The sequence below is a fragment of the Chiloscyllium punctatum genome, chromosome 47 (genome assembly GCF_047496795.1).
Source record: "Chiloscyllium punctatum isolate Juve2018m chromosome 47, sChiPun1.3, whole genome shotgun sequence".
Taxonomy (NCBI): domain Eukaryota; kingdom Metazoa; phylum Chordata; class Chondrichthyes; order Orectolobiformes; family Hemiscylliidae; genus Chiloscyllium; species Chiloscyllium punctatum.
Window position 1 is genome coordinate 44,158,987 of NC_092785.1, and position 24,773 is coordinate 44,183,759.

At 48.5% G+C, this 24,773-nt stretch overlaps 1 long non-coding RNA gene across 1 annotated transcript in view; it reads right to left on the reverse strand.

Moving 5' to 3' along the window:
• Window positions 1–24,536, reverse strand: part of LOC140468474 (uncharacterized) — an 80,126-nt gene extending 55,590 nt beyond the window's left edge. Inside the window, exons 1-2 of the long non-coding RNA XR_011955659.1 lie at window positions 24,403–24,536; window positions 20,141–20,208 (exon numbers count right to left, since the gene is read on the reverse strand). This is a non-coding gene — a long non-coding RNA (uncharacterized lncRNA). The remainder of the gene's footprint in view (window positions 1–20,140; window positions 20,209–24,402) is intronic.
• Window positions 24,537–24,773: the final 237 nt, after the last annotated feature.

A 24,773-nucleotide genomic window follows, 5' to 3' on the forward strand; every position in this document is an offset into this window, starting at 1 on the left:
GAGTGAGTTACAGACTGGAATCAAATCGCGGGTTGTGGGTGGGTTATATACAGATTAACAGATACCTGGGAGTGAGTTACAGACTGGAATCTAATTTTGGGGTTCAGGGTGGGTTATGTACAGAATAACAGATACCCCGAGAATGAGTTACTGACTGGAATCTAATCGAGGGGTTCTGGGTGGGTTATATACAGAATACCAGATACCCCGGGAGTGAGTTACACACTGGAATCTAATCGAGGGGTTCAGGGTGGGTTATATACAGAATAACAGATACCGTGGGAGTGAGTTACAGACTGGAATCTAATCGAGGGGTTCAGGGTGGGTTATATACAGAATAACAGATACCCCGGGAGTGAGTTACAGACTGGAATCCAATCGAGGGGTTCAGGGTGGGTTATGTACAGAATACCAGATACCCGGGAATGAGTTACTGACTGGAATCTAATCGAGGGGTTCAGCGTGGGTTATATACAGAATAACAGATACCCTGGGAGTGAGTTACAGACTGGAATCGAATCGAGGGGTTCAGGGTGGGTAAGATACAGAATAACAGATACCCTGGGAGTGAGTTACAGACTGGAATCTAATCGAGGGGTTCAGGGTGGGTTATATACAGAACAAGAGATACCCGGGAATGAGTTACTGACTGGAATCTAATCGAGGGGTTTAGGGTGGGTTATATACAGAAAAACAGATACCCCGGGAGTGAGTTACAGACTGGAATCTAATCGTGGGGTTCAGGGTGGGTTATATACAGAACAAGAGATACCCCGGGAGTGAGTTCCTGACTGGAATCTAATCGAGGGGTTTAGGGTGGGTTATGTACAGAATAACAGATACCCCGGGAGGGAGTTACAGACTGGAATCTAATCGAGGGGTTTCGGGTGGGTTATGCACAGAATAACAGATAACCGGGAATGAGTTACAGACTGGAATCGAATCGAGGGTTTCAGGGTGGGTTATATACAGAATAACAGATACCCCAGGAGTGAGTTACAGACTGGAATCTAATCGAGGGGTTCAGGGTGGGTTATATACAGAATAACAGATACCCCGGGAGTGAGTTACAGACTGGAATCTAATCGAGGGGTTCAGGGTGGGTTATATACAGAATGACAGATACCCCGGAAGTGAGTTACAGACTGGAATCTAATCGAGGGGTTCAGGGTGGGTTATATACAGAATAACAGAAACCCCGGGAGTGAGTTACAGACTGGAATCTAATCGAGGGGTTCAGGGTGGGTTATATACAGAATAACAGATACCCCGGGAGTGAGTTACAGACTGGAATCTAATCGAGGGGTTCAGGGTGGGTTATATACAGAATAACAGATACCCCGGGAGTGAGTTACAGACTGGAATCTAATCGAGGGGTTCAGGGTGGGTTATATACAGAATAACAGATACCCCAGGAGTGAGTTACAGACTGGAAACTAATCGAGGGGTTCAGGGTGGGTTATATACAGAATAACACATACCCCGGGAGGGAGTTACAGACTGGAATCTAATCGAGTGGTTCAGGGTGGGTTATATACAGAATAACAGATACCCCAGGAGTGAGTTACAAACTGGAATCTAATCGAAGGGTTCAGGGTGGGTAATATACAAAATAACAGATACCCCGGGAGTGAGGTACAGACAGGAATCTAATGGAGGGGTTAACGCGTGGGTTATACACAGAATAACAGAAACCCTGGGAGTGAGTTACAGACTGGAATCTAATCGAGGGATTCAGGGTGGGTTATATACAGAATAACAGATACTCCGGGAGGGAGTTACAGACTGGAATCTAATCGAGGGGTTCAGGGTGGGTTATACACAGAAGAACAGATACCCCTGGAGTGTGTTACAAACTGGAATCTAATTGAGGGATTTAGGGTGGGTTATATACAGAATAACTGATACCCCGGGAGTGAGTTACAGACTGGAATCAAATCGCGGGTTGTGGGTGGGTTATATACAGATTAACAAATACCCGGGAGTGAGTTACAGACTGGAATCTAATTTAGGGGTTCAGGGTGGGTTATATACAGAATAACAGGTACCCGGGAATGAGTTACTGACTGGAATCTAATCGATGGGTTCTGGGTGGGTTATATACAGAATAACAGATACCCCGGGAGTGAGTTACAGACTGGAATCTAATCGAGGGGTTCAGGGTGGGTTATATACAGAATAACAGATACCCCGGGAGGGAATTACAGACTGGAATCTAGTTGAGGGGTTCAGGGTGGGTTATGTACAGAATACCAGATACCCGGGAATGAGTTACTGACTGGAATCGAATCGAGGGGTTCAGGGTGGGTTATATACATAATAACAGATACCCTGGGAGTGAGTTACAGACTGGAATCTAATCGAGGGGTTCAGGGTGGGTTATATACAGAATAACAGATACCCGGGAGTGAGTTACACACTGGAATCTAATCGAGCGGTTCAGGGTGGGTTATATACAGAATAACAGATACCCCGGGAGTGAGTTACAGACTGGAATCTAATTGAGGCGTTCAGGGTGGGTTATATACAGAATAACAGATACCCCGGGTGGGAATTACAGACTGGAATCTAATTGAGGGGTTCAGGGTGGGTTATATACAGAATAACAGATACCCCGGGAGGGAGTTACAGACTGGAATCTAATCGAGGGGTTCAGGGTGGGTTATATACAGAATAACAGATACCCCGGGAGGGAGTTACAGACTGGAATCTAATCGAGGGGTTCAGGGTGGGTTATATACAGAATAACAGATACCCGGGGAGGGAGTTACACACTGGAATCTAATCGAGGGGTTCGGGGTGGGTTATATACAGAATAACAGATACCCCGGGAGTGTGTTACAGACTGGAATCTAATCGAGGGGTTCAGGGTGGGTTATGTACAGAATACCAGATACCCGGGAATGAGTTACTGACTGGAATATAATCGAGGGGTTCAGGGTGGGTTATATACAGAATAACAGATACCCCGGGAGTGAGTTACAGACTGGAATCTAATCGAGGGGTTCAGGGCGGGTTATATACTGAATAACAGATACCCTGGGAGTGAGTTACAGACTGGAATCTAATCGAGGGGTTCAGGGTGGGTAATACACAGAATAACAGATACCCTGGGAGTGAGTTACAGACTGGAATCTAATCGTGGGGTTCAGTATGGGTTATATACAGAATAACAGATACCCCGGGAGTGAGTTACAGACAGGAATCTAATCGAGGGGTTCAGGGTGGGCAATATACAGAATAACAGATATCCTGGGAGTGAGATACAGACTGGAATCTAATCGAGGGGTTCAGGATGTGTTATATACAGAATAACAGATACCCCGGGAGGGAGTTACAGACTGGAATCTAATCGAGGGGTTCAGGGTGGGTTATATACAGAATAACAGATACCCAGGGAGTGAGTTACAGACTGGAAATTAATCGAGGGGTTCAGGGTGGGTTATATACAGAATAACAGATACCCCGGGAGTGAGTTACAGACTGGAATCTAATCGAGGGGTTCAGGGTGGGTTATATACAGAATAACAGATACCCCGGGAGGGAGTTACAGACTGGAATCTAATCGAGGGGTTCAGGGTGGGTTATATACAGAATAACAGATTCCCCGGGAGTGAGTTACAGACTGGAATCTAATCGAGGGGTTCAGGGTGGGTTATATACAGAATAACAGATACCCCGGGAGTGAGTTACAGACTGGAATATAATCGAGGGTTTCAGGGTGGGTTATATACAGAAAAACAGATACCCCGGGAGTGAGTTACAGACTGGAATCTAATCGAAGGGTTCGGGGTGGGTAATATAAACAATTACAGATACCCCGGGAGGGAGTTACAGACTGGAATCTAATCGAGGGGTTCAGGGTGGGTTATATACAGAATAACAGATACCCCAGGAGTGAGTTACAGACTGGAATCTAATCGAGGGGTTCAGGGTGGGTTATATACAGAATAATACATACCCCGGGAGGGAGTTACAGACTGGAATCTAATCGAGTGGTTCAGGGTGGGTTATATACAGAATAACAGATACCCCGGGAGTGAGTTACAAACTGGAATCTAATCGAAGGGTTCAGGGTGGGTAATATACAAAATAACAGATACCCCGGGAGTGAGGTACAGACAGGAATCTAATGGAGGGGTTAACGCGTGGGTTATACACAGAATAACAGAAACCCTGGGAGTGAGTTACAGACTGGAATCTAATCGAGGGATTCAGGGTGGGTTATATACAGAATAACAGATACTCCGGGAGTGAGTTACAGACTGGAATCTAATCGAGGGGTTCAGGGTGGGTTATACACAGAAGAACAGATACCCCTGGAGTGTGTTACAAACTGGAATCTAATTGAGGGATTTAGGGTGGGTTATATACAGAATAACTGATACCCCGGGAGTGAGTTACAGACTGGAATCAAATCGCGGGTTGTGGGTGGGTTATATACAGATTAACAAATACCCGGGAGTGAGTTACAGACTGGAATCTAATTTAGGGGTTCAGGGTGGGTTATATACAGAATAACAGGTACCCGGGAATGAGTTACTGACTGGAATCTAATCGATGGGTTCTGGGTGGGTTATATACAGAATAACAGATACCCCGGGAGTGAGTTACAGACTGGAATCTAATCGAGGGGTTCAGGGTGGGTTATATACAGAATAACAGATACCCTGGGAGTGAGTTACAGACTGGAATCTAATCGAGGGGTTCAGGGTGGGTTATATACAGAATAACAGATACCCGGGTGGGAATTACAGACTGGAATCTAATTGAGGGGTTCAGGGTGGGTTATATACAGAATAACAGATACCCCGGGAGTGAGTTCCAGACTGGAATCTAATCGAGGGGTTCAGGGTGGGTTATATACAGAATAACAGATACCCCGGGAGTGTGTTACAGACTGGAATCTAATCGAGGGGTTCAGGGTGGGTTATGTACAGAATAAGAGATACCCCAGGAATGGGTTACTGACTGGAATCTAATCGAGGGGTTCAGGGTGGGTTATATTCAGAATAACAGATACTCCGGGAGGGAGTTACAGACTGAAATCTAATCGAGGGATTCAGGGTGGGTTATATACAGAGTAACAGATACCCCGGGAGTGAGTTACAGACTGGAATCTAATCGAGGGGTTCAGGGTGGATTATATACAGAATAACAGATACCCTGGGAGTGAGTTACAGACTGGAATCTAATCGAGGGGTTCAGGGTGGGTTATATACAGAATAACAGATACCCTGGGAGTGAGTTACGGACTGGAATCTAATCGAGGGGTTCAGGGTGGGTTATATACAGAATAACAGATACCCCGGGAGTGAGTTACAGAGTGGAATCTAATCGAGGGGTTCAGGGTGGATTATGTACAAAATAACAGATACCCCGGGAGTGAGTTACAGACTGGAATCTAATCGAGGGGTTCAGGGTGGGTTATGTACAGAATAACAGATACCCCGGGAGGGAGTTACAGACTGGAATCTAATCGAGGGGTTCAGGGTGGGTTATATACAGAATAACAGTTACCCTGGGAGTGAGTTACAGAGTGGAATCTAATCGAGGGGTTCAGGGTGGATTATATACAAAATAACAGATACCCCGGGAGTGAGTTACAGAATGGAATCTAATCGAGGGGTTCAGGGTGGATTATATACAAAATAACAGATACCCCGGGAGTGAGTTACAGAATGGAATCTAATCGAGGGGTTCAGGGTGGGTTATATACAGAATAACAGATACCTGGGAGTGAGTTACAGACTGGAATCTAATCGAGGGGTTCAGGGTGGGTTATATACAGAAGAACAGATACCTGAGAGTGAGTTACAGACTGGAATCTAATCGAGTTGTTCAGGGTGGGTTATATACAGAATAACAGATACCCCGGGAATGAGTTACGGACTGGAATCTCATCGAGCTGTTCAGGGTGGGTTATATACTGAATAACAGATACCCCGGGAGGGAGTTACAGACTGGAATCTAATCGAGGGGTTCACGGTGGGTTATATACAGAATAACAGATACCCCGGGAGTGAGTTACAGACTGGAATCTAATCGAGGGGTTCAGGGTGGGTTATATACAGAATAACAGATACCCTGGGAGTGAGTTACAGACTGGAATCTAATCGAGGGGTTCAGGGTGGGTTATATACAGAATAACAGATACCCAGAAGGGAGTTACAGACTGGAATCTAATCGAGGGTTCAGGGTGGGTTATATACAGAATAACAGATACCCCGGGAGGGAGTTACTGACTGGAATCTAATCGAGGTGTTCAGGGTGGGTCATGTACAGAATAACAGATACCCCGGGACGGAGTTACAGACTGGAATCTAATCGAGGGGTTCAGGGTGGGTAATATACAGAATAACAGATACCCGGGAATGAGTTACTGACTGGAATCTAATCGAGGGTTTCTGGGTGGGTTATATACAGAATAACAGATATCCCGGGAGGGAGTTACAGACTGGAATCTAATCGAGGGGTTCAGGGTGGGTTATGTGCAGAATAACAGATACCCGGGAGTGAGTTTCAGACTGGAATCTAATCGAGGGGTTCAGGGTGGGTTATATACAGAATAACAGATACCCAGGAGGGAGTTACAGACTGGAATCTAATCGAGGGGTCAGGGTGGATTATACACAGAATAACAGATACACCGGGAGGGAGTTGCAGACTGGAATCTAATCGTGGGGTTCAGGGTGGGTTATATACAGAATAACAGATACCCCGGGAGGGAGTTACAGACTGGAATCTAATTGTGGGGTTCAGGGTGGGTTATATACAGACAGAACAAGAGATACCCCGGGCATGAGTTACTGACTGGAATCTAATCGAGGGGTTCAGGGTGGGTTATATACAGAATAACAGATACCCTGGGAGTGAGTTACAGACTGGAATCTAATCGAGGGGTTCAGGGTGGGTTATATACAGAATAACAGATACCCCGGGAGGGAGTTACAGACTGGAATCTAATCGAGGGGTTCAGTGTGGGTTATGTACAGAATAACAGATACCCCGGGAGTGAGTTACAGACTGGAATCTAATCGAGGAATTCAGGGTGGGTTATATACAGAAAAACAGATACCCCGGGAGTGAGTTACAGACTGGAATCTAATCGACGGGTTCAGGGTGGGTTATATACAGAATAACAAATACCCCGGGAGTGAGTTACAGACTGGAATCTAATCGAGGGGTTCAGGGTGGGTTATATACAGAATAACAGATACCCTGGGAGTGAGTTACAGACTGGAATCTAATCGAGGGGTTCAGGGTGGGTTATATACAGAAAAACAGATACCCCGGGACAGAGTTACAGACTGGAATCTAATCGAGGGGTTCAGGGTGGGTTATATACAGAATAACAGATACCCCGGAGTGAGTTACAGACTGGAATCTAATCGAGGGGTTCAGGGTGGGTTTTGTACTGAATAACAGATACCCCGGGAGTGAGTTACAGATTGGAATATAATCGAGGGGTTCAGGGTGGGTTATATACAGAATAACAGATACCCCGGGAGTGAGTTACAGACTGGAATCTAATCGAGGGGTTCAGGGTGGGTTATATACAGAATAACAGATACCCAGGAGGGAGTTACAGACTGGAATCTAATCGAGGGGTTCAGGGTAGGTTATATACAGAATAACAGATACCCCGGGAGGGAGTTACAGACTGGAATCTAATCGAGTGGTTCAGGGTGGGTTATATAGAGAATAACACATACCCCGGGAGGGAGTTACAGACTGGAATCTAATCGAGGGGTTCAGGGTGGGTTATATACAGAGTAACAGATACCCCGGGAGGGAGTTACAGACTGGAATCTAATCGAGGGGTTCAGGGTGGGTTATATACAGAATACCAGATACCCGGGGAGGGAGTTACAGACTGGAATCTAATCGAGGGGTTCAGGGTGGGTTATATACAGAATACCAGATACCCGGGGAGGGAGTTACAGACTGGAATCTAATCGAGGGGTTCAGGGTGGGTTATATACAGAATAACAGATACCCGGGGAGGGAGTTACAGTGTGAAATCTAATCGAGAGGTACAGGGTGGGTTATATACAGAATAATAGATACCCCGGGAGTATGTTACAGACTGGAATCTAATCGAGGGGTTCGGGCAGCACTGACAATCGTTCTGAAAATCCGATTTCCACGGAATGGAGCAGATTGGGAGTAAGCATTGTCCAACAGTAAACAACACCACAACAGTGAGAAGTGCAGAGCGTTAAAGTGATGTACGTGCAGGGTGAAGGAATACAATGTCTGATGATGACTGTGAATCCGAACTCAAATCGTCAGTGACCCCCGTCTGGAATGCTCCCTGTGCGGTTCCAGGTCATTCGGCCCACACCGCCCCTCCCATGCAGTGGTACTCATGGCGAACCCTCCTGTTGTGAACACAGTCGGGCAGTTTGGGGTGGCCGATACAACCTCACCTGCACTCCTCTCGTCTCTGGGAGGAAACAGGACTACCAGCATCTGTGACAAGGTGCCTCCGTGCAGATGGTCGCCCAAGGGTGAGAGCAAACCCAGGTCCCTGGTGCTGGGAGGCAGCAGTGCCAGTTTGCGAATGGACTTCAGGGGAAGTATTCCTGCCTCCTGACCCGGTCTGGCCTACGCACCAGTCCAGACTCACAGCAATGTAGGTGATTGTTAACTACACCCGCACATGGTGGGCAATTTGGGATGGTGCAAGAAAGGATGGATTGGCCATGCTAAATTACCCCATAGTGTTCAGGGATGTGTAGGTTAGGGTGGATTGGCCATGCTAAATTACCCCATAGTGTTCAGGGATGTGTAGGTTAGGGTGGATTGGCCATGCTAAATTACCCCATAGTGTTCAGGGATGTGTAGGTTAGGGTGGATTGGCCATGCTAAATTACCCCATAGTGTTCAGGGATGTGTAGGTTAGGGTGGATTGGCCATGCTAAATTACCCCATAGTGTTCAGGGATGTGCAGGTTAGGGTGGATTGGCCATGCTAAATTACCCCATAGTGTTCAGGGATGTGTAGGTTAGGGTGGGTTGGCCATGCTAAATTACCCCATAGTGTTCAGGGATGTGTAGGTTAGGGTGGATTGGCCATGCTAAATTACCCCATAGTGTTCAGGGATGTGTAGGTTAGGGTGGATTGGCCGTGCTAAATGACCCCATAGTGTTTAGGGATGTGTAGGTTAGGGTGGATTGGCCAAGCTAAATTACCCCATAGTGTTCACGGATGTGTCGGTTAAGGTGGATTGGCGACGCTAAATTACCCCATAGTGTTCAGGGATGTGTAGGTTAGGGTGGGTTGGCCATGCTAAATTACCCCATAGTGTTCAGGGATGTGTAGGTTAGGGTGGATTGGCCATGCTAAATTACCCCATAGTGTTCAGGGATGTGTAGGTTAGTGTGGATTGGCCATGCTAAATTACCCCATAGTGTTCAGGGATGTGTAGTTTAGGGTGGATTGGCCATGCTAAATTACCCCATAGTGCTCAGGGATGCGTAGGTTAGGGTGGATTGGCCATGCTAAATTACCCCATAGTGTTCAGGGATGTGTAGGTTAGGGTGGATTGGCCATGTTAAATTACCCCATAGTGTTCAGGGATGTGTAGGTTAGGGTGGATTGGCCAAGCTAAATTACCCCATAGTGTTCACGGATGTGTCGGTTAAGGTGGATTGGCCATGCTAAATTACCCCATAGTGTTCAGGGATGTGTAGGTTAGGGTGGGTTGGCCATGCTAAATTACCCCATAGTGTTCAGGGATGTGTAGGTTAGGGTGGATTGGCCATGCTAAATTACCCCATAGTGTTCAGGGATGTGTAGGTTAGTGTGGATTGGCCATGCTAAATTACCCCATAGTGTTCAGGGATGTGTAGTTTAGGGTGGATTGGCCATGCTAAATTACCCCATAGTGCTCAGGGATGCGTAGGTTAGGGTGGATTGGCCATGCTAAATTACCCCATAGTGTTCAGGGATGTGTAGGTTAGGGTGGATTGGCCATGTTAAATTACCCCATAGTGTTCAGGGATGTGTAGGTTAGGGTGGATTGGCCATGCTAAATTACCCATATTGCTCAGGGATGTGTAGGATAGGGTGGATTGGCCATGCTAAATTACCCCATAGTGTTCAGGGATGTGTAGGTTAGGGTGGATTGGCCATGCTAAATTACCCCATAGTGTTCAGGGATGTGTAGGTTAGGGTGGATTGGCCATGTTAAATTACCCCATAGTGTTCAGGGATGTGTAGGTTAGGGTGGATTGGCCATGCTAAATTACCCATATTGCTCAGGGATGTGTAGGTTAGGGTGGATTGGCCATGCTAAATTACCCCATAGTGTTCAGGGATGTGTAGGTTAGGGTGGATTGGCCATGCTAAATTACCCCATAGTGTTCAGGGATGTGTAGGTTAGGGTGGATTGGCCATGCTAAATTACCCCATAGTGTTCAGGGATGCATAGGTTAGGGTGGATTAGCCATGCTAAATTAACCCATAGTGTCCAGAGATGTGAAGGTTAGGGTGGATTGGCCATGCTAAATTAACCCATAGTGTTCAGAGATGTGCAGGTTAGGGTGGATTGGCCATGCTAAATTACCCCATAGTGTTCAGGGATGTGTAGGTTAGGGTGGATTGGCCATGCTAAATTACCCCATAGTGTTCAGGGATGTGCAGGTTAGGGTGGATTGGCCATGCTAAATTACCCCATAGTGTTCAGGGATGTGTAGGTTAGGGTGGGTTGGCCATGCTAAATTACCCCATAGTGTTCAGGGATGTGTAGGTTAGGGTGGATTGGCCATGCTAAATTACCCCATAGTGTTCAGGGATGTGTAGGCTAGGGTGGATTGGCCATGCTAAATTACCCCAAAATATTCAGGGATGTGTAGGTTAGGGTGGATTGGCCATGCTAAATTACCCCATAGTGTTCAGGGATGTGTAGGTTAGGGTGGATTGGCCATGCTAAATTACCCCATAGTGTTCAGGGATGTGTAGGTTAGGGTGGATTGGCCAGGCTAAATTACCCCATAGTGTTCAGGGATGTGCAGGTTAGGGTGGATTGGCCATGCTAAATTACCCCATAGTGTTCAGGGATGTGTAGGTTAGGGTGGATTGGCCATGCTAAATTACCCCATAGTGTTCAGGGATGTGCAGGTTAGAGTGGATTGGCCATGGTAAATTACTCCATAGTGTTCAGGGATGTGTAGGTTAGGGTGGATTGGCCATGCTAAATTACCCCATAGTGTACAGGGATGTGTAGGTTAGGGTGGATTGGCCATGCTAAATTACCCCATAGTGTACAGGGATGTGTAGGTTAGGGTGGATTGGCCATGCTAAATTACCCCATAGTGTTCAGGGATGTGTAGGTTAGGGTGGATTGGCCATGCTAAATTACCCCATAGTGTTCAGAGATGTGTAGGTTCGGGTGGATTGGCCATGCTAAATTACCCATAGTGTTCAGGGATGTGTAGGTTAGGGTGGATTGGCCATGCTAAATTACCCCATAGTGTTCAGGGATGTGTAGGTTAGGGAGGATTGGACATGCTAAATTACCCCATAGTGTTCAGGGATGTGCAGGTTAGGGTGGATTGGCCATGCTAAATTACCCCATAGTGTTCAGGGATGTGTAGGTTAGGGTGGATTGGCCATGCTAAATTACCCCATAGTGTTCAGGGATGTGTAGGTTAGGGTGGATTGGCCATGCTAAATTACCCATAGTGTTCAGGAATGTGCAGGTTAGGGTGGATTGGCCGTGCTAAATGACCCCATAGTGTTCAGGGATGTGTTGGTTAGGGTGGATTGGCCAAGCTAAATTACCCCATAGTGCTCAGGGATGTGTAGGTTAGGGTGGATTGGCCATGCTGAATTAACCATAGTGTACAGGGATGTGCAGGTTTTGGTGGATTGGCCATGCTAAATTACCCCATAGTGTTCAGGGATGTGTAGGTTAGGGTGGATTGGCCATGCTAAATTACCCATAGTGTTCAGGGATGTGTAGGTTAGGGTGGATTGGCCATGCTAAATTACCCCATAGTGTTCAGGGATGTGTAGGTTAGGGTGGATTGGCCGTGCTAAATGACCCCATAGTGTTTAGGGATGTGTAGGTTAGGGTGGATTGGCCAATCTAAATTACCCCTGAGTTTTCACGGATGTGTCGGTTAAGGTGGATTGGCCATGCTAAATTACCCCATAGTGTTCAGGGATGTGTAGGTTAGGGTGGATTGGCCATGCTAAATTACCCATAGTGTTCAGCGATGTGTAGGTTAGGGTGGATTGGCCATGCTAAATTACCCATAGTGTTCAGGGATGTGTAGGTTAGGGTGGATTGGCCATGCTAAATTACCCCATAGTGTTCAGGGATGTGTAGGTTAGGGTGGATTGGCCATGGTAAATTACCCCATAGTGTTCAGGGATGTGTAGGTTAGGGTGGATTGGCCATGCCAAATTACCCATAGTGTTCAGGGATGTGTAGGTTAGGGTGGATTGGCCATGCTAAATTACCCCATAGTGTTCAGGGATGTGCAGGTTAGGGTGGATTGGCCATGCTAAATTACCCCATAGTGTTCAGGGATGTGTAGTTTAGGGTGGATTGGCCATGCTAAATTACCCCATAGTGCTCAGGGATGTGTAGGTTAGGGTGGATTGGCCATGCTAAATTACCCCATAGTGTTCAGGGATGTGTAGGTTAGGGTGGATTGGCCATGTTAAATTACCCCATAGTGTTCAGGGATGTGTAGGTTAGGGTGGATTGGCCATGCTAAATTACCCATTTTGCTCAGGGATGTGTAGGTTAGGGTGGATTGGCCATGCTAAATTACCCCATAGTGTTCAGGGATGTGTAGGTTAGGGTGGATTGGCCATGCTAAATTACCCCATAGTGTTCAGGGATGTGTAGGTTAGGGTGGATTGGCCATGCTAAATTACCCCATAGTGTTCAGGGATGCATAGGTTAGGGTGGATTGGCCATGCTAAATTACCCCATAGTGTTCAGAGATGTGCAGGTTAGGGTGGATTGGCCATGCTAAATTAACCCATAGTGTTCAGAGATGTGCAGGTTAGAGTGGATTGGCCATGCTAAATTACCCCATAGTGTTCAGGGATGTGTAGGTTAGGGTGGATTGGCCATGCTAAATTACCCCATAGTGTTCAGGGATGTGTAGGTTAGGGTGGATTGGCCATGCTAAATTACCCCATAGTGTTCAGGGATGTGTAGGTTAGGGTGGGTTGGCCATGCTAAATTACCCCATAGTGTTCAGGGATGTGTAGGTTAGGGTGGATTGGCCATGCTAAATTACCCCATAGTGTTCAGGGATGTGTAGGCTAGGGTGGATTGGCCATGCTAAATTACCCCAAAATGTTCAGGGATGTGTAGGTTAGGGTGGATTGGCCATGCTAAATTACCCCATAGTGTTCAGGGATGTGTAGGTTAGGGTGGATTGGCCAGGCTAAATTACCCCATAGTGTTCAGGGATGTGTAGGTTAGGGTGGATTGGCCAGGCTAAATTACCCCATAGTGTTCAGGGATGTGCAGGTTAGGGTGGATTGTCCATGCTAAATTACCCCATAGTGTTCAGGGATGTGTAGGTTAGGGTGGATTGGCCATGCTAAATTACCCCATAGTGTTCAGGGATGTGCAGGTTAGAGTGGATTGGCCATGCTAAATTACCCCATAGTGTTCAGGGATGTGTAGGTTAGGGTGGATTGGGGCCATGCTAAATTACCCCATAGTGTACAGGGATGTGTAGGTTAGGGTGGATTGGCCATGCTAAATTACCCCAGAGTGTTCAGTGATGTGTAGGTTAGGGTGGATTGGCCATGCTAAATTACCCCATAGTGTTCAGAGATGTGTAGGTTCGGGTGGATTGGCCATGCTAAATTACCCCATAGTGTTCAGTGATGTGTAGGTTAGGGTGGATTGGCCATGCTAAATTACCCCATAGTGTACAGGGATGTGTAGGTTAGGGTGGATTGGCCATGCTAAATTACCCCAGAGTGTTCAGTGATGTGTAGGTTAGGGTGGATTGGCCATGCTAAATTACCCCATAGTGTTCAGAGATGTGTAGGTTCGGGTGGATTGGCCATGCTAAATTACCCCATAGTGCTCAGGGATGTGTAGGTTAGGGTGGATTGGGGCCATGCTAAATTACCCCAGAGTGTTCAGTGATGTGTAGGTTAGGGTGGATTGGCCATGCTAAATTACCCCATAGTGTACAGGGATGTGTAGGTTAGGGTGGATTGGCCATGCTAAATTACCCCAGAGTGTTCAGTGATGTGTAGGTTAGGGTGGATTGGCCATGCTAAATTACCCCATAGTGTTCAGAGATGTGTAGGTTCGGGTGGATTGGCCATGCTAAATTACCCCATAGTGTACAGGGATGTGCAGGTTAGGGTGGATTGGCCATGCTAAATTACCCCATAGTGTCCAGGGATGTGTAGGTTAGGGTGGATTGGCCATGCTAAATTACCCATAGTGTTCAGGGATGTGTAGGTTAGGGTGGGTTGGCCATGCTAAATTACCCCATAGTGCTCAGGGATGTGTACGTTAGGGAGGATTGGCCATGCTGAATTACCCCATAGTGTTCAGGGATGTGTAGGTTAGGGTGGATTGGCCATGCTAAATTACCCCATAGTGTTCAGGGATGTGTAGGTTAGGGAGGATTGGACATGCTAAATTACCCCATAGTATTCAGGGATGTGCAGGTTAGGGTGGATTGGCCATGCTAAATTACCCCATAGTGTTCAGGGATGTGTAGGTTAGGGTGGATTGGCCATGCTAAATTACCCCATAGTGTTCAGGGATGTGTAGGTTAGGGTGGATTGGCCATGCTAAATTACCCATAGTGTTCAGGAATGTGCAGGTTAGGGTGGATTGGCCATGCTAAATGACCCCATAGTGTTCAGGGATGTGTTGGTTAGGGTGGATTGGCCAAGCTAAATTACCCCATAGTGCTCAGGGATGTGTAGGTTAGGGTGGATTGGCCATGCTAAATTACCCCATTGTGTTCAGGGATGTGCAGGTTAGGGTGGATTGGCCATGCTAAATTACCCCATAGTGTTCAGGGATGTGTAGGTTAGGGTGGATTGGCCATGCTAAATTACCCATAGTGTTCAGGGATGTGTAGGTTAGGGTGGATTGGCCATGCTAAATTACCCCATAGTGTTCAGGGATGTGTAGGTTAGGGTGGATTGGCCATGTTAAATTACCCCATAGTGTTCAGGGATGTGTAGGTTAGGGTGGATTGGCCATGCTAAATTACCCATTTTGCTCAGGGATGTGTAGGTTAGGGTGGATTGGCCATGCTAAATTACCCCATAGTGTTCAGGGATGTGTAGGTTAGGGTGGATTGGCCATGCTAAATTACCCCATAGTGTTCAGGGATGTGTAGGTTAGGGTGGATTGGCCATGCTAAATTACCCCATAGTGTTCAGGGATGCATAGGTTAGGGTGGATTAGCCATGCTAAATTAACCCATAGTGTTCAGAGATGTGCAGGTTAGGGTGGATTGGCCATGCTAAATTAACCCATAGTGTTCAGAGATGTGCAGGTTAGGGTGGTTTGGCCATGCTAAATTACCCCATAGTGTTCAGGGATGTGTAGGTTAGGGTGGATTGGCCATGCTAAATTACCCCATAGTGTTCAGGGATGTGTAGGTTAGGGTGGATTGGCCATGCTAAATTACCCCATAGTGTTCAGGGATGTGTAGGTTAGGGTGGGTTGGCCATGCTAAATTACCCCATAGTGTTCGGGGATGTGTAGGTTAGGGTGGATTGGCCATGCTAAATTACCCCATAGTGTTCAGGGATGTGTAGGCTAGGGTGGATTGGCCATGCTAAATTACCCCAAAATGTTCAGGGATGTGTAGGTTAGGGTGGATTGGCCATGCTAAATTACCCCATAGTGTTCAGGGATGTGTAGGTTAGGGTGGATTGGCCATGCTAAATTACCCCATAGTGTTCAGGGATGTGTAGGTTAGGGTGGATTGGCCAGGCTAAATTACCCCATAGTGTTCAGGGATGCGCAGGTTAGGGTGGATTGTCCATGCTAAATTACCCCATAGTGTTCAGGGATGTGTAGGTTAGGGTGGATTGGGGCCATGCTAAATTACCCCATAGTGTACAGGGATGTGTAGGTTAGGGTGGATTGGCCATGCTAAATTACCCCATAGTGTTCAGAGATGTGTAGGTTAGGGTGGATTGGCCATGCTAAATTACCCCAGAGTGTTCAGTGATGTGTAGGTTAGGGTGGATTGGCCATGCTAAATTACCCCATAGTGTACAGGGATGTGTAGGTTAGGGTGGATTGGCCATGCTAAATTACCCCAGAGTGTTCAGTGATGTGTAGGTTAGGGTGGATTGGCCATGCTAAATTACCCCATAGTGTTCAGAGATGTGTAGGTTCGGGTGGATTGGCCATGCTAAATTACCCCATAGTGTTCAGGGATGTGTAGGTTAGGGTGGATTGGCCATGCTAAATTACCCCATAGTGTTCAGGGATGTGTAGGTTAGGGTGGATTGGCCAGGCTAAATTACCCCATAGTGTTCAGGGATGCGCAGGTTAGGGTGGATTGTCCATGCTAAATTACCCCATAGTGTTCAGGGATGTGTAGGTTAGGGTGGATTGGCCATGCTAAATTACCCCATAGTGTTCAGGGATGTGCAGGTTAGAGTGGATTGGCCATGCTAAATTACCCCATAGTGTTCAGGGATGTGCAGGTTAGGGTGGATTGGCCATGCTAAATTACCCCAGAGTGTTCAGTGATGTGTAGGTTAGGGTGGATTGGCCATGCTAAATTACCCCATAGTGTTCAGAGATGTGTAGGTTAGGGTGGATTGGCCATGCTAAATTACCCCAGAGTGTTCAGTGATGTGTAGGTTAGGGTGGATTGGCCATGCTAAATTACCCCATAGTGTACAGGGATGTGTAGGTTAGTGTGGATTGGCCATGCTAAATTACCCCAGAGTGTTCAGTGATGTGTAGGTTAGGGTGGATTGGCCATGCTAAATTACCCCATAATGTTCAGAGATGTGTAGGTTCGGGTGGATTGGCCATGCTAAATTACCCCATAGTGTACAGGGATGTGTAGGTTAGGGTGGATTGGCCATGCTAAATTACCCCAGAGTGTTCAGTGATGTGTAGGTTAGGGTGGATTGGCCATGCTAAATTACCCCATAGTGTTCAGAGATGTGTAGGTTCGGGTGGATTGGCCATGCTAAATTACCCCATAGTGTACAGGGATGTGCAGGTTAGGGTGGATTGGCCATGCTAAATTACCCCATAGTGTTCAGGGATGTGCAGGTTAGGGTGGATTAACTAGGGGTAAATGCAGAGTAATGGAGAGTGGGTTTCGGCAGGCTCCTCTTCACTGGATCGGCGAGGACGTATTGGGCCGAAGGGCCAGTTGTGACACTGTGTGGGAATTCTGTGATCACTTTAAGAGAGATATCCCTTTAAGCAACTGGGGTGTTATCTAATCTCGTGGGCAGTGCATTTAAGTTGGAGGGGGGGGGGCAATTTCAAGGGAGATGTGAGGGGCGTTTTTTTTCCCCGCAGAGAATGATGGGAACATGCTGCCAGGGGGTGGTGGGGACGTGTATAATCGGGGTGTTTAAGGGGTTGTAAGATAAGTCGATGAACATGTGAGGGATGGAGGGATTGGGACATAGAGCAGGCCGAGGGGATTGGTTTAATGTGGGCCAAAGGGCCTGTCCCAGAGCTGTACAGCCTGTGTTCGATGTGTGGTTTGTTGAAAGAGATGCCTGACAGGCACATTCATTCACCCACAAGGCATTTTTTTGTTCTTGGTGGTGGTGGTGATGGGGACGGCACACCTTACGATCGGTGTTTGTTTCGGTCGGCTCTCTCTGACCCGAGTTTCTGACTGACATTTTGGAGTTTGTCGATTGGCGGGTTGGTTAAGGGTGTCCTGGTTGGGAGCAGACCCCCCCCCTTCGAAATGTTCGAAGAAGGTGGGCGATAGACCCCAACGTTCTCTCATTTTAAAACCAGGTGTGATACCATCTCGTGGGCTGAAGGGCCCGTTCCTGTGCTGTACTGTTTGATGGTCTAATTCTCATGATGCTAAAGTCGGTGGAGTGGTGGCTGTTACAGGTTGGAGGGGGACTTGGATGAACTGCAGGATTGGGCTGAGAGGTGGCAAATGGAGGTCAATGCAGCTAAATGTGAGATGATGCACTTTGGGAAGAGTAACAGGAAGGCAGAGTACTGGGTCAATGGAAAGATTCTTGGTTGTGTGGATGTACAGAGGGATCTTGGAGTCCATGTACATAGATCCCTGAAAGTTGCCACCCAGGTGGATAGTGCTGTTAAGAAGGTATACGGTGTGTTCGGTTTTATTGGGAGAGGGATTGAGTTCCAGAGCCGCAATATCATGCTGCAACTATACAAAACGCTGGTGCGGCCGCACCTGGAATATTATGTCCAGTTCTGGTCCCCATATTTCAGGAAGGATGTAGAAACATTGGAAAAGGTGCAGAGGAGATTTACCGGGATGTTGCCTAGTCTGGAGGGAAGGTCTTATGAGGAAAGGCTGAGAGACTTGGGTCTGTTCTCATTGGAGCGAAGACGGCTAAGAGGGGGATTTGATAGAGACATACAAGATGATCAGAGGATTAGATAGGGTAGACAGTGAGAGTCTTTTTCCTAGGATAATGACGTCAGCTTGTACAAGGGGGATAACTACAAACTGGGGGGGGGGTGATAGATTTAAAACTGATGTCAGAGGCAGGATCTTTACCCAGAGAGTGGTAAGGGTGTGGAATGCCCTCCCTGCTAATGTAGGTAACACAGCCGCATTAGGGAGATTTAAACAATCCTTGGATAAACACATGGATGATTTTGGGAAAGTGTAGGGGGGATGGGCTGAGAATAGTTCACAGGTCGGCACAACCTCGAGGGCCGAAGGGCCTGTTCTGTGCTGGATTGTTCTATGTTCTATGTTCCACACTGGGACGGAAACTGAGCTTTCTGAAGGTCCAGGGTACCTTGCGGCCAGTGGTGTAGTTGGTTCAGATATTCAGAGGGGGTTTCGGTCAGGTCCCAGACAATTCCCACGTGCTGGGCCCGGGAGTTCTGTACTGAGGTAGAGAGACAACTGACTGGGTACACCCAGCAGAAACAGACGGGGGCTTTATCCGAACAGCAGCCAGTGACCTGTGGGATACGGGAGGGATCCGTGCTGGGATTCCCGAGCTCCGCGTTCACTGAGGAAGCTGAATGTGGTGTCTCCAAATGGGTGGATGCTGGGCGGGAGGGTGAGCTGTGAGGGGGGGGGGGGGGGGGGGGGGAGGGGGGGGACACTGAGATGTTACAGCGTGATCGGAACAGGTCGGGTGAGTGGGCAGATGCCCGGCCGATGCACTGCGGGCGGGTGTGAAGTGACCCACTTCAGGAGCAAACCCGGGAAGGCAGGTTGTGACCGGAATAGTTTGGGAAACTGGGAGATCCAAAGAGGTACCCCAGGCACTGAGGGTGAGTGCTACAGGGGCAGCAGGGGAAATGGTACCTCCTGGGCGAGAGGATTGGACAACAGGAGCAGGGACGTCTGGCTGCAGTTGGACGGGGGGGGGGGGGGGTCTTGGGGAGAGCACCCCTGGAGTACTGTGTGTGCAGTTTGGGGGGGGGGGGGGGGTGTCTCCGTATCTGAGGAAGGATGTGCTGGAGATGGTGGGAGAGCAGCGATAGTTTCCCAAACTGAATCCTGGGATGGACGGACTGAGAGATGGGATCGTTTAGGATTAGATTCACTGGGGCTTTCGAAGATGGAGAGGTGGGGGGAGAGATCTCATAAAAATCCCAACAGGACTCAACACAGGAAGTTTGTTCCTGGGGAACCCAGAACGAGGGCGGAATCACAGGCTAAGGGTACAGGGTCGGCCATTTTGGACTGAGATGGGGAGCCGTGTCTTCATCCAGAGAGGGGGGAAGCTGACGGAATTCTCTATCCCAGAAAGTAGGTGAGGCCCAAGTATGGACTGCAGCAGGTCAAGAAGGGAGCTCACCCCCACCTTCTAAAGGGGGGGGTGGGGGGGGGGGCAACTAGGGACGGGGCAAGGAATACTGGTCCCAGCCAGTGAGACCCAGAACAGATGAAACTAAGACCACATTTCCCTTGCACACGATCACACACAGGGTCACTCCCACACTCACCTGTGGACTGGGACCTTTGCTCTCTGTGAACCGTCCTGCCACACTCTTGCTCGGACTGTTCACCGACTCTGTCAGATCAAGGGGAACGATCAGAATTCAACCAGATTCCTGTCTGTGTCCAATTACCCACCCTCTGTGATATCGACGCAGAGAGCTGGTGGCGTCATCTGGTACCTCTCTGTCTCTATCTCCAACTCTTTCTCTCTCTCTCTCTGTCTCTCAGTCCCTTTCTCTTTCTCTGTCTCTATATCTCTCTCTCTCCTTCTCACTTTCCTTCTGTCTGTCTCCCTCTCTTTCTCTCACTCGTTCTCTCTGTTTCTCTCTGTTTCTCTGTCTTTCTCTCTCCCTTTATCTCTCTCTGTCTCTCTCCTCCTCCTCTCTCTCTCCCTCTCTCCCTCCATCTCTGTATTTCTGTCTGTCTCTGTCTCTCTCCCTCTCCTTGTCTCTCTTTCTCTCTCCTCTCTGCCTCCCTCTCTGTCTCTCAGTTTCTCTCTCTCTCTCTCTCTGTATCTCTCCCCATCGCTATCTCTCTGTCTCACTACCTCTCCCTTCCTCTTTCTCTCCATCTCTCTCTCTGTCCATCTCTCTCTCTTTGCCTCTCTCTCTATCGCTCTCTCTCTGCCTCTGTCTTTCTCTCTATCTCTCCCTCCCTCACTCCCTCCATCTCCCTCTCTCTCTTTCCCTCTCTCTATTTCTCTGGATCTCTCTGAATCTGTCTCTCTCCCACTCCATATCTGTCTCTGTTTTTCTCTCTCACTATATCTCTCTCTCTCTCTCTCCCTCTCCATCTCTGGCTTTCTATCTTTCTCTCTGCATCTCTCCCTCCCTCTCTCTGTCTCTCTCCATCTCTTTGTCTTTCTCTCTGTCCCTCTCTCTCTCTATCTCTGTCTCTCTGTCCCTATCTCTCTCTCTCTCTCTCTCTCTACGTATCTCTTTCTCTCTCTCTTTCTGTATCTCTCTCTCTCCCTCACTCTCTGGATCTCTCTGTCTGTCTTCCTCTCCATCTCTGTCTCTCTATCTTTCTCTCTGCCTCTTTCCCTCTCTGTATCTCTCCGTCCCTCCCTGTCCCTCTCCATCTCTGTCTCTCTGTCCCTCTCTCTTTCTATATATATGTATCTCTCCCTCCCTCTCTCCCTCTATCTCCATCTCTGTCTCTCTCTGTCTCTCTCTCTATCTCACTATCTGGTTTAGAGAAACAGGAGGATGTGTTGCTGGAGGGGACTTGCCAAGGGGATGGGGTAGACCTCCATGAATGAATATGAAGACGTGGCATTGTCCTCACCTGATGCCCATCTGGTGTGTGGGTGGATGGCAATCCTTGTCAGCTCAGTCTGTCTGAACTGTCTCCCAAATTGTCATTCTGAAACACAATGTGTTCTGAATCCTCCCCACTTGCCCCTGGATGGGGGCAGCTCCAACAACACTCAAGACGCTCGACCCCATCCAGGGACAAAGCAGCCCCACCCCCCCACCCCCCGCCGGATTGGCCCCACACCCACAAACACCCCCCCCTCCCTCCCTCCCCCCACCGACGCTCAGTAACAGCGATGTGGACCAGCTACAAGATGCCCTGCAGAAATTCCCCAAAGATCCTCAGGCAGCACCTTCCAAACCCCACGGCCACTTCCATCCAGAAGGACCAAGGGGCAGCAGGTACATGGGAACACCAGCCCCCTGCGAGTTCCCCTCTAGTTCTCTCAGAAAGTGAGATAGGGAGAGAATGTGAGAGACAGGTCAAGAGTAAAAAAACAGAGATACAGTCCGAAACGGTGAGTGAGAGGCAGAGATGATGAAGAGAGCAGAAGAGGGGAGAGACAGAGAGAGGGGGAGAGAGATGGAGAAGGAGACGGAGAAAGACAAAGAGTCACAGAGATGAACAGCACGGAAAAAGGCCCTTCAGTCCAACCCGTCCATGCTGACCCAGATATCCCAACCCAGTCTCGTCCCACCTGCCAGCACCCGGCCCATATCCCCCCAAACCCTTCCTATTCATATACCCATCCAGATGCCTCTTAAATGCTGTAATTGTACCAGCCCCCACCACATCCTCTGGCAGCTCATTCCATACACGTACCACCCTCTGGGTGAAAAAGTTGCCCCTTAGGTCCCTTTTATATCTTTCCCCTCTCACCCTAAACCTATGCCCCTCTAGATCTGGACTCCCTGACCCCAGGGGAAAAGACTTTGTCTATTTACCCTATCCATGTCCCTCATGATTTTATAAACCTCTATAAGGTCACCCCTCAGCCTCCGACGCTCCAGGGAAAACAGCCCGAGCCTGTTCAGCCTCTCCCTGTAGCTCAAACCCTCCAACCCCGGCAACATCCTTGTAAATCTTTTCTGAACCCTTTCAAGTTTCACAACATCTTTCCGATAGGAAGGAGACCAGAATTGCACACAATATTCCAACAGTGGCCTAACCAATGTCCTGTACAGCCGCAACATGACCTCCCAACTCCTGTACTCAATACTCTGACCAATAAAGGAAAGCATACCAAACGCTGCCTTCACTATCCTATCGACCTGCGACTCCACTTTCAAGGAGCTATGAACCTGCACTCCAAGGTCTCTTTGTTCAGCAACACTCCCTAGGACCTTACCATTAAGTGTATAAGTCCTGCTAAGATTTGCTTTCCTAAAATACAGGGAGAGAGAGTGAGAGATGGAGACAGTTTGACAGAGACAGTTTAATATGAAAAAAAACCAGACAATGACAGAGAGAGAGAGAGAGAGAGAGAGAGAAAATCTGACAGAAGGCAAGATAGAGATGGAGATTGGAAGAGTGAGGGAAAGGGAGAGCGAGAGAGAGCACGACAGGAACAAAAAGACTAAGAACAGGGTCTGAGAGACGGAGAGAGTGAGGGAGAGGGAGGGTAAGAGACAGTGAGAGGGAGACAGGGAAATGCAGACAGTGGGCAATCGAGGGAGTGAGGGAAAGGGAGAGAGTGAGGGAGAGACAGAGGGAGGGAGGGAAAGACTGACAGTGGGTGATGGAGTGAGAGAAAGGGAGGGAGGGAGAGAGAGAGAGAGAATGAGAGTGAGAGGGAGAGAGGGAAAGACTGACAGTGGGTGATGGAGTGAGAGAAAGGGAGGGAGGGAGAGAGAGAGAGAGTGTGTGTGAGAGACAGAGTGACAGTGAGAAAGGGAAAGACTGACAGTGGGCGATAGAGGGAGAGAGGGAAAGAGAGAGAGAGGGAGAGAGGGAAAGACTGACAGTGGGTGATGGAGTGAGAGAAAGGGAGGGAGGGAGAGAGAGAGAGAGAGAATGAGAGTGAGAGGGAGAGAGGGAAAGACTGACAGTGGACGATCGAGGGAGTGAGAGAAAGGGAGAGAGAGAGAGACAGACAGACAGACAGACAGACAGACTGAGAGGGAGAGAGGGAAGGACTGACCATGGGCGATGGAGTGAGAGAAAGGGGTGGAGAGAGAGAGAGAGAGAGAGTGTGTGAGAGACAGAGTGACAGTGAGAAAGGGAAAGACTGACAGTGGGCGATAGCGGGAGTGAGGGAAAGAGAGAGAGAGGGAGAGAGGGAAAGACTGACAGTGGGCGATAGAGGGAGTGAGGGAAAGAGAGAGAGAGGGAGAGAGGGAAAGACTGACAGTGGGTGATGGAGTGAGAGAAAGGGAGGGAGGGAGAGAGAGAGAGAGAATGAGAGTGAGAGGGAGAGAGGGAAAGACTGACAGTGGACGATCGAGGGAGTGAGAGAAAGGGGGAGAGAGAGAGAGAGAGAGAGAGACACACACAGACAGACTGAGAGGGAGAGAGGGAAGGACTGACCATGGGCGATGGAGTGAGAGAAAGGGGTGGAGAGAGAGAGAGAGAGTGTGTGAGAGACAGAGTGACAGTGAGAAAGGGAAAGACTGACAGTGGGCGATAGCGGGAGTGAGGGAAAGAGAGAGAGAGGGAGAGAGGGAAAGACTGACAGTGGGCGATAGAGGGAGTGAGGGAAAGAGAGAGAGAGGGAGAGAGGGAAAGACTGACAGTGGGCAATAGAGGGAGTGAGGGAAAGAGAGAGAGAGGGAGAGAGGGAAAGACTGACAGTGGGCGATAGAGGGAGTGAGGGAAAGGGGGAGGGAAAGAGAGAGTGAGAGGGAAATGGAAAGTCAGGGAGTGTAGGAGAGAGAGAGGGATTGAAAGGGAACGATGGAGAGGTGGAGAGTGTGAGAGTGAGAAGCTGAAGGAGAGAGAGAGAGAGTGTGATTGAGTTGGGCAGGCTGCTGGTGGTTGGTGTAATGACGTGAAGAATCCAATTCTCCCTCACCGGCCACTCTGTTCATCCAGTTCCCACTCCTGCTCCGATGTGTCCAGTAGACAATACCAGCAGCTAACAAGAGGAAGAAAATTCCTCCGCAGCTCAAAACCGGGATGGGAAACGGTCCTGAGCTCAACGGGGCAGTCCCTGAAAGACAAGAGCGAGAGAAATGCAGAAAGAGAGAGAGAGAGAGAGAGAAATAAAGTCACTGTCTCTCACACGCACAAAGAAATCTCGGCAGGAACGTGATCGAATGTTTGTTACAGCTTTGCAAAACACCCCAGTTCGCCCACACATGGGATACCGTGTGCGATTCAGGTCCTCACACCCCTCAGGATGATGGGATCCAACTGGAACGGGCTGGTGGGGGGTGGGGGGGG